The sequence below is a fragment of the Microtus ochrogaster genome, chromosome 18 (genome assembly GCF_000317375.1).
Source record: "Microtus ochrogaster isolate Prairie Vole_2 chromosome 18, MicOch1.0, whole genome shotgun sequence".
Classification (NCBI taxonomy): Eukaryota; Metazoa; Chordata; class Mammalia; order Rodentia; family Cricetidae; genus Microtus; species Microtus ochrogaster.
In genome coordinates this window covers 47,835,401-47,845,754 of record NC_022020.1, presented here as the reverse complement: position 1 = coordinate 47,845,754, position 10,354 = coordinate 47,835,401, and positions in this window count along the sequence as shown.

Genomic DNA, 10,354 nt, shown 5'->3' with positions numbered 1-10,354 from the left:
GAAGAAGCCATTACTAAACTGTGGAACAGGCACTGTGCTCTTTGCAATGAAACCTAAGGGTTCGTGGTTGTTGTCAGAATGGAGAGCCTGTATGAGCACATGATCTGGAAAGGAGAAGGCAGACACCCAAAGGCATATCTCCGAGTCTCAGTAGTCTCTTCAGAAGGGGATGCTCTGATGGGTAGCCAACTCCAGATATAGAAATGTCCTTGGAGTTGTCAGAGTAAACTTATCACCTTCCGAGGTGATTACTCCATCAATCAGCTCCACCCGTATTCAATTAATGTTAAGTAATTTTAATTATCAACCTTCTCTACTCACTGAGACAATTTCTGATTTCCATGGACCTGGTAGAAAGAACCCCAGATTTTAAGGCTGAAAGAAGGGTGTAAATTCTAGAAAATTAGCTACTAAATGTTAAGCACCTGCTGTGTGCCAGGAGCTGTGCCAAGCATATGATGCCATGGTGATGTGTACTGCCCGGGCAATCCTTGAAGAGAAACCACTCCCATTTTATAGATAAGGATAGGAATCCACATGCCCACCTTGAGTGACATAGCTCAAATATAAGCTAAGTCTTGTTCACCTGTCGGCAGAATGTGAATAAACAGCTAACAGCAGGGTAGTCATGGTAATCAAATACACACTTGGGTCAATGTCATGCAAGGTTCAGCTCATCAGAGCAGCAGCGTTTATATCACCTTAAAATGTGCTAGTCACACAGAAATCAAGATCCCATTCCAAACAAGAGAATTGGAATCTGGGTTTGTTCCTTGGTAATGCGTGTGCACATTTAACTGTAGAAGGCCTCCAACATAAGTGGTTGCTGGCCTGGGGGTGTAAGTTACAGTAATAGACTTCTGCCTTGTTACCGTCTTCTCATTCAGCTGGTGAGAGTCCATTTCTCTCATCACTTCTATGTTCTTTTCAACATGTAATGTGGATACCGATCAGCGGAGGTTTTTATGAGAGTGCAGATTCTTAACAGTGGGTCCTGCATGGCCTCCAGACACTGTCTGTACTCTTGATACACTCCCAGGTGGTGAAGGGGGCCCTGGATCATGTTCTCAATGAGAGGGGAAGCTGTCAGGCTGAATGCTCTAATCTGCCAAGTGGAAATAAGACCTTGTACTTAGATGGCTGTTCTAGGAGACCAAGGCCTCGAATAGGTCACACCCGGGGGCAGTGGCTGCAGTCATGGACAGCACCTCTCTACTAGGGCACACCTAGGGGCAGATGCCTCTCTGGCCCCTTTTGCTCTCACCACCTTGTTCCCTGTCCATCACAAAAGAAGTTAAGTTTCAACACCGGTTAAACAAGTTGATTATAATCAGTTCTTGCCTTTCCCCTGCCTAATTGTGACTGATCCCATGGCTTCTAGACCCAAAAGCCCCTACACTACACTCAAAACCTTCAGAGTCCTTCTGACCTGACTCTTTCCTACCCACCCTCCACTCCATCCTGGCACCTGACTTTCTCCTGTTTCTCAAATGCTGAGTCTGCCTAGAGTCTTGGTACCTGCTCTCCTCTGAGCCCTGAATGCCCTTCCTCCTGCTTGTGCACAGCTGTGGACACCTGGCCCTTCACAGCTCAGCTCAAATTTCACCTCCTCAGCAAGCTGCCCATGACTGCCCTGTCTAACCTCGGCCATCCATATTTCATCCCCAGGCTAACATGTGGCTTTTTCTTTCTTTTCCGTAGCCACAATTAATTTAAAAAAAAAATGTGTTTTTGGTTACATGCCATTTCTCCTATCCATGCTCTGATTCTTTGTGAAAGCATTGATCTCATCTGCTAGCTCTGATACGCAGTCGGTGCTCAGCAAATAGCTACGCATACATGAGTCATCTAACATACTCGCTTCTGGTGCAGAAGCTAGGGAAAGGGGAGACTGGGTACCATGGGAAGGAAGAAGAGAAAGTCATAGATGTGGAGGGAGATTTTCCAGCAATGGCAGGTGGAGCCAATTGCTCAGAGCAGAACGAATAGTGTGGCAGGCCTGGGGGCTTGGGGAACAGGGCACACAGTTACCCGGTGGAGACTGTCTGCCCCATTCCTGCCTCGCCTGTGCCTCTGGGCAGGACAGCCCATTTAGGTGTAATAGCATTGGCAGCAAGAGTTCTGCAGCTTAGTAAGATGAGGTCACTGCCTCTCTCAGGCAAGTCCTTGTCAAACACCCTCAGCCCGGAGGTGACCAGTCTTCCAAGAAGGTCAGACAAGACACTGGGAGGGGCCGTGCGGATCCGGAGTCTTCCACCAATGTCTGTCCAAATGTCCAATGTAAGCAGCAAGACGGAAGACTCACAACACAGTTCCCCAGACTCAGTGCAGAATCACTCCCCCTCCCTAACCCAGGAAGTTGATAAAAAGCCAGCGAGAGTCCAAATCAAAGAGGCGTTCTAAGCTGAAAAGCACTGAAGTAGACAATGAGTTGTTAGTCACGTGCTCAGTGGAGGTCATCCACTCTTACCCCAGTCCTGGCTTCTGTCCTGAGGTATCAGACTGACGTTTGTGCTTTTGACACCAGTGCGTTAAGGGACCTGGATGGCTTTGTGTGCCGCTAGGTGTCTCTGGGGCCATATTAAGGGGGATTTTAAAGTTCTATCCACATAAACCAAAACTTCAGGTCAACTCAGGCCAAAAGTATAATAATAAATAAATTTATCAGTAATAATAACTAAGATGTTTATGAGCTATGCAATACGCAGTCAGTTTGAGAGGACACGCGCTCACTTTATATGTGGTCCTGTTGGCTCTTGAGGATCCCAGCCAGGGGAAAGCAGACGGAGCAGGCCCTTCTTCATCTCCTTTATGCTCCTCCTTAGAAAACTTTGCAGCTATAAATACTAATTAGTGGGCTGGCAAGCTGGCTCAGTGAATAAAGAGCCCATAGGGTGGAAAGGGAGAACGGACTCTTGCAAGTTGTCTTCTGACCTCCACACAAACACTCACACATACACAAATAGATAAATATCTTAAAACAAGATTTTAAAAAAAAGCTACACCAAAAAGCCATGTCTCAAAAAAAAAAAACAAGATAATAACAGAATATACAGAATCCTATGTTTTTTAAACAGTGGGAAAGTCTGCCATAGACTGTTTGTATATATAGAAATGCCCCTGAAAGAGTGCACAAAAACAACAAACAAACAAATGCTACCCATGAATACAGAAAATAGAGACCAGGGGCAGAAGGAGTTTCGTGTCAGTCTGTTTAACTCTGATTCAGGCACTGGGAAACTGCATTACATGTTCAGGGAAATTATTTAGGGTACTTTTTAAACAAAAACGAGTCGTTATGAAGGAACCATGTGAAAGGTTGTGTGGAGACGTTGTTTTACGTTGTCTTCTGTTACTATAACACACTACCTGAGACAGTCACCTTAAACAATTAGAAGATTAGGTGGAGAGCACCCATTTGGAAGCTCCGCCCCTTGCTGGACTGTTGCTGTAGAGCTTATGGTAAAGTACCACGTCACGATGGGCATGCGCGGTGGGGCAGAGTTCATCTTAGAGTGACCAGGAAACAAAAGAGAGAAAACAAGAAACCATTGTGCAACAATCCCCTTTGACACAACACCCTTAGTGACCTGGTCCTCCAAATAAACCTGACCTTTTAAAGTTTATGTCACCTCCGAAACCGAGACCACGCCCCCTTTAGAGCAGAAGATGCTGGCCCTGAATCCAAATCTGCACTGGCAATGACTTGCTGATGACAGGTTCCTCTTCAGCTCTTCCCTCCCTTGGGCCTTCGTGTTCCTGTCTGTAGGATAATAAGAAGGAACTTTGAAATAAGAACTTCTTATTTAAAACAACCTATGATAGACTTTCCCACTGTTTCAAAAGCATAGAACTAAATAAGAAGGGATTTTCCGAACTCACCCTGTTGCTCTCGCCTCCTGTTGTCTGCTTTGACCAGGCTGTACTCAATAGGAGTTACGTCATATGTTCTATATATAGTACCGATTTTATGTGATCTCTCTCCCTCCTTCTCCCTCCTCCTCCCTCTTTTCCTCCCTCTTTTCCTCCCTCTTTTCCTCCCTCTTTTCCTCCCTCCCACTTCTCTCCGCTTGTCTTTCCTGCTGAGAGTTTTCTCCTGGCCTCTGCTGAAGAGTAGAAGCCTGGGTGTTGAAACCTCTATGGCCTGGAGGTAAGGCTGGCCTCCTGAATGAACAAATGTGACCCAAAAGGAGACAGTAAGAGGCATAACAAAGCCAATTCCCTGAAAGTAGACACGTGTTGAGTCTTTGCACTCAGTTTCCTTGGTGACTGACCCAAGGAGCCAACTGACGCTTGCTTCTTGCTAGCACATACGTTAACGCTGACTAATCTGGGTTTTGATGACATAAGGCCCAGACTGGTTTCGTCTGGCAGAAGTGAGCCTTCCCATTCCCATAAGGTCATTCCAGTTTCCTAGAGGGGAGTTACCTGCTCCTCATCTCAGGTCCCCGTCAGCATTCTACCCCTGCACCCAAGGCCAGAATCAAAGTCCATTTCCTTGCGCTAACAATCATCTGGTCCCAGCCTTTGCTCAAGCTGCTGGAGAAGCGGCTGCCAGCCCAAGGATGGCATGGGAGATACGGAGACGCTGGAGCTCCCTTTGATTTCAAGGGGCTGAAAAACAAAGAATGAAAGCAGAGCCGAGCTGAGAACTTGGCCAAGCACTGTCACCGACTCTTGGAACCACCAGCTTGGTTTTAAGTCACAGGAAACTTCCTTCCTTCCTCCTTTCCTCCCCCAAGTGAAAAGAACCTGTATACAGTTTCTAGTACCTGGACAGTCACATCTTTTCCAAGATGGGGAAAACTTTTAAGCCACTATTACTTTAAGTGGGCTTTTTGTCTCTTTCAGACTTGCTTCTAAATTGTGTGCTTTGCAGCTGTTAGCTCTCTAGACACCCCATAAATCCCATAAGACACCCCAAAAATCCCATCAGCTGTCTTCGTTCTTCTCTCCTCTCTGTGGAAAATATCCGGATCGTTTCAAATGCTCTCTTTGAGTTCACCACTTCTTTCTTCTGCTTGGTCAAATATGCTATGGGAGTGTTCTATTGAATAAACCCCGTAAATATATGAAATATGTCAATTAAAAATAAACATATTAATAAATTATGTAACATTTTTAAATAAATTAAGTCAGAAGTTGAGCCAGGGAAAAAAAAGACATTAAAAAAAAAGCCCACATACAAATGCCAACTCCAGATGACCCAACGTGACTGACAGATAAAATATCTATTTGTTTACTTTTATTTTCTTAGAGATAGCGTCTCGTATGGCTCAGTCTGGCCTCAAACTCTATTAGTAGGCAAAGCTAGCCTTGAACTCATGACATTCCTGCTTCTGCCTATCCAGTTCTGGAATTACAGACATTCTCATAACCCCAGCTTGATGAGCTATCTTGAAAGTAACCTCAGGGCCTAATCTGTGACTGACTGGTGAGGAAGGTTCCTGGGAGGAAAGGGGATGTGAAAACAGTATAGACCTCAAATGACTCTTGACTCAGGCCCTGCCTCACTCAGCATCGGGTGGGGTTTTGTATTTTCCAAGCCCTAGTCTTTCCGTTTGGGATATAGGAAGTGATTCAACGATGCAGATGGCAGAAGAGCAAATTCCTGTATCTGTTTCAAGGATTCATGGACAGACACTTCTGCCCTCATAGAGCTGGGCTGCTGTGTTAAGTCTGTCTCAGTGCCGGGGTTCCCTGAACTCCTCCTCTGAAGGGAGAACCCGGGTGACCTTGAGTGCTTCGTGCTCTCTGTGCTCCTCAGACCTGCAAACTTTGTAACCTGCAAGTAGAAAATCAAACTTCAAGGTTCAAGGCATGTGGCGTACAGAGGCATCACTTCCGTTTACAACACAAGTAACAGGGAACAATCCTTAAAGCAATAGGGGTCACCTTGCTGGTTTCTAACCTGGTTTTCATGGTCCCCCAAACTGATCCGACTGACAGTGTTCTTAAAGAAAGCTTTGTTGATTCTTAGCCTGCAGGACACCTCTAGAAAATAAATAATAAGGGTGGGGTGTAGTAGGAGGCTGCTTATTCATTTCCGGCCACCCAGACCCGAATAATAACACAGAAACTATATTAACTACAGCACTGTTTGGCCAATGGTGTATGCATATTCTTAGCTAAATCTTACATCTTAAATTAACTCATTTCTATTATTTTGTGTATCACCACAAGGTTGTGGCTTACCATGTAAAGTTCTGTCTGGCGTTTGTCTCCTTCATCTGCTACATGGCGTTTCCCTGACTCGGCCTATTCTCTCTTTCAGCTATATCTCTTCCAGACTGACTAATCTGCCCCGCCATAGGCCCAAGCAGCTTCTTTATTCATTAACCAATAAAAGCAACACATATACAGAAGGACTCCCTTTTTTCTGAAGAAAATAAAAGCTGTTCACTTAAAATACTTTAAAACTCAAACAAGCAAATATATATCACCATCTTTATTAGCATATTTGTTTACGAAGTTAGAATTTTCATACAGTAAAATTCGTGCTATTCAGATCTCAGGGTTCTCTGAGTTCTGACAAATGCCTCCTGTCTTGCCAATCACTCCACCATCAGGACATAGAACATTCCTGTCACTTCACACAGCTTCTTTGTGAACCCTCCATGACTTCCAGCACCCAGCGACTATAGCTCTATTTTTTTTTGAATTTGTGGTTTTCCAAAATATCATATGAGTGAAATCAGATGTGTGTGTAGCCTTTCAAGTCAGACTTTCCCCAATGAGCATGATGCTTGGAAGCATCATCTACACTGTTGCCTGCACTGCTGGCCATTCCTTTTCATTACCGAGTAGCGTTCCATTACACAGTATGTTAGCTTGTCATTTCACACTGAAAGGCACTGGGGTGTTCCAGTTAGGGACGGCCATGAGAAGAGCCACTATAAACATATTTATACAGTTTTACTAACTGTTAAAATCTAAAGGAATCTGGAGTTTTTCCATCAGGTCCTACTTCTGTTAGCATCAGTAAAGAAACAGGGGCCTCGAGAGGCCAAGATCACACATTCCTACACATACCTACATATACCTACACAAGCCTTCACATATTTACACATACTTACACATACCTACACATATTTACACATACCTACACATGCCTACACATACTTACACAAACCTACACATATGTACACATACCTACACATATCTACACAAACCTACAGAAACCTACACATACCTATACATACTTACACATACCTACACATATTTACACATACCTATAAATACCTACATATATGTACACAAACCTACACATATGTACACATACCCACACGTACCTACACAAACCTACAGAAACCTACACATACCTACACATACTTACACATACCTAGCTCAGTGGCTAAGCTATATGGAGAGCTCGGGACTCATGGCCTTCTGCCCAGCTGTCCTACACAGTTATCCTCTCCAGGGTGCTTTGAACTTTGCTCCAATGCAATCCACTTTAAATAAATACAACTTGCCAGTCCTTCTGCAATGGAGCAACCACGAAACCTAAGGTAACCTCAGTCACCCATCTCACTTCCCTTCTAGCAGCAGGTTCTTGTCTGCATTCTTGTCCCTGTGGAGGTAATCCCCTCCAGGTAGTTAATTCACGCTGTTGTCTATGGTGCCTGGCACACAATGGGTCCTTAAAAATGTAGACTGAATGATGAGGATTAGAAAGATGGAGTTTAATTGAATTATTCACACTCAAGGGGGTTTGACTAAATGACAGGCACCTTCTTTGATAAGACTTTTAAGCCTCTTGTTTTGAAATTTGTAGATCTTGTAGCCAAAATTAGAGCATGAGAATTGTTCAGCCGACTAACCAGGGACGCCTAAATCCCATTGCCATGCTGGAATCTCCCAGCCCTGTTCTGTCTTGTTTCTCCGAGAAACATGCTGTATAAATGGCATCAAGTGCTAACTTGCTAAATTGGTTACACCCAAAAATGTTGAGATTATTTAACAATGCCATAATATGAGGTCATATCTGAGTTCTAAGGAGAGGCAGGCTTTCAAAGACTCCAGTTCAATGCCAGGGAACTATTGTTTAAGAAATAATTTTTGGAAAATTAAAATTTAACTCAATAACGAATCTCTTTCAGAGAAATTGCTGATACCTAGTTCTCTAATTTGAAATTCTGCATTTTAGATCCATTCCAGAATCATCATATTAGTCTAGCTCTTTAGAAGAAATATATGAAATAATTCGTTTGTTTGTTTGTTTGTTTGTTTTTGAGATAGGATTTCTCTGTATAACCCTAAAACTCCCTCTGTAGACCAGACTGACTTCAAACTCACAGATAGACCTGCCTCTGCCTCCTGAGTGCTGGGATTAAAAGCTAAATTTAATTATTTTTAAAGGCTTATTTTTTTATGTATAAGAATATTTTTGCCTACATATATGTAAGAGCATTGCACGCTGACCCAGTGCATGCGGAGGCCAGAAAAGGGTGCTGGGTCCCCTGGAACTGGAGCTACAGGCAACTGTAAACTGCTCTCATTAGTGCTGGGAACCAAACCCAGGTCCTCTGCAAGAGAAGCAAGTGCTCTTAGCACTAAGTCATCTCTCCAGCCCATGAATTTAGCTGAACTTCAACCACTATGATAACCCGTCTGTGCAGAGAAGGATGGTCATATTTGTCAGCAGTCTTTGTTCTGCATAAATATCCACCACTGGTATGCTCAGGGTATCCCCGGGAGGTCTCATTCCAAGGCAGCAACTTGGGTTTTTATTCACTGATCTATCTGTAGAGACTGAAGCAATGCCAGGCACTTGAAGGAATTTAGTACTTTCTGAATGAATAAACCTAGAGATATAAGGACTCAAAACCCATGACTTATCCAAAGAGAGCTGAGACTGAGCATTCAGAGAACGGCCCTCTTGCTGAGCAGAACTATATACTCTTATGCCCATGGTCTCTGGCACTGTACATGGGACCACTGGGTTTCCCAGCCAAGCTGACAGTGGATATTTTTTTTTGAGAGCATCACTAGATGCAGATACTGAAATAAGTGCCAGGGATAACTACAGAAATAAAGGGAAACCTGATAATATGAGAATCTGAGCTCTCTGAGCAGACCATTGAATTAAGACTTAGAACATGGTTAAGGTCACTCCCACACACAGCTCACCAGTTATCTTCCCTATGATAACAAACTGCTTCTTCAGAACCTGAGCTCTCTCCTAAGACTCTCTGCTCAGTGAACCCAGACTAAGCTCATGATGAGTTTCCCCAACAGTGAACAGAAGGTTGAGTTTGTCTCCTACAGATGCCTCCAGGGCAGTGCTGAGGTTGCCCCTGCATCCTCTTCTAGCCAAAGTAGTGTTATGCCTATCACTGGCAGACAATAGGGTCTTACTCTCTGATTCTCATAGCCAAACAAGAGCAGCAGTGATACCCTGGATTATTTGGGGGACCACTGGGACCTTCCTGAACCAACAATTGATAGGGAGTTATCCCACACCCAGCTTCTGGGAGGAGCATTTGTCCATTTGTGGTTAGAGAAGAGGCATTTTCTTTAATGGTGTAGATGCTCAGAAGTTGCCCATGATCAAGTAACCCTAATAAAACCCATTGGTTTACCAAGTTACACTTGGCAGGATTATTTCTTTGGTCTATTGCTGGGTTCTTCTCTCTAGGGTGAAAGATGTTCTCTTCCTCAAGCCAAGCTCACGCAAGTGCTTGGTAAGCCTAGTCAATTCCTCCAACCAACAGATGATGAAATAAATTTAGACCACAAGCTTAGGGGTGGTTTGTTATATAGCCATAAACATCTGGAACACCGTGTCTTTTCAAATTGCATTGATTGTAAGACCGCTTGCACACACATGTGCCAGATACTGTCCTTCCTTAGCAAACGCTCACAAAAAGATGTTTAAAATATTTCAAAACTTGGAAGCTAGGGTCTGTTATTTCCTACTGAAATTGGAAAGATTTCAACTGTATATGAAATAATAAATCTGAGTTTTTTACTATAAGGTTAGTTGATATGTCCGTGACAATGGATCTATGGCTCTTAAATAGATCCATTTTAAATATTAAATTTTAGAATATTATCTTCCCAGATTGTTTTGTAATAAACTTTCCCATAAATCACAGCACATGTTTAATGTGTGGGTACAAGTATGTGCGCATACATGTACATGTGGATATACATGTGTGTTGAGGCCAAGAGTTGATGTCAAGTATCTTCTTCAATTGCTTTCCAAATTATCTGGGGTAGGGGTGTATTATGTAACACGTGTGTAATGTATGCATGCATGTGTGTTCACACATGTGCATGTGTGCGGGCAGAAGTCAGGTATGTCAGCAGGTATCCTGTTCAATAGCTCTATGTCTTATTCTCTTGAAAC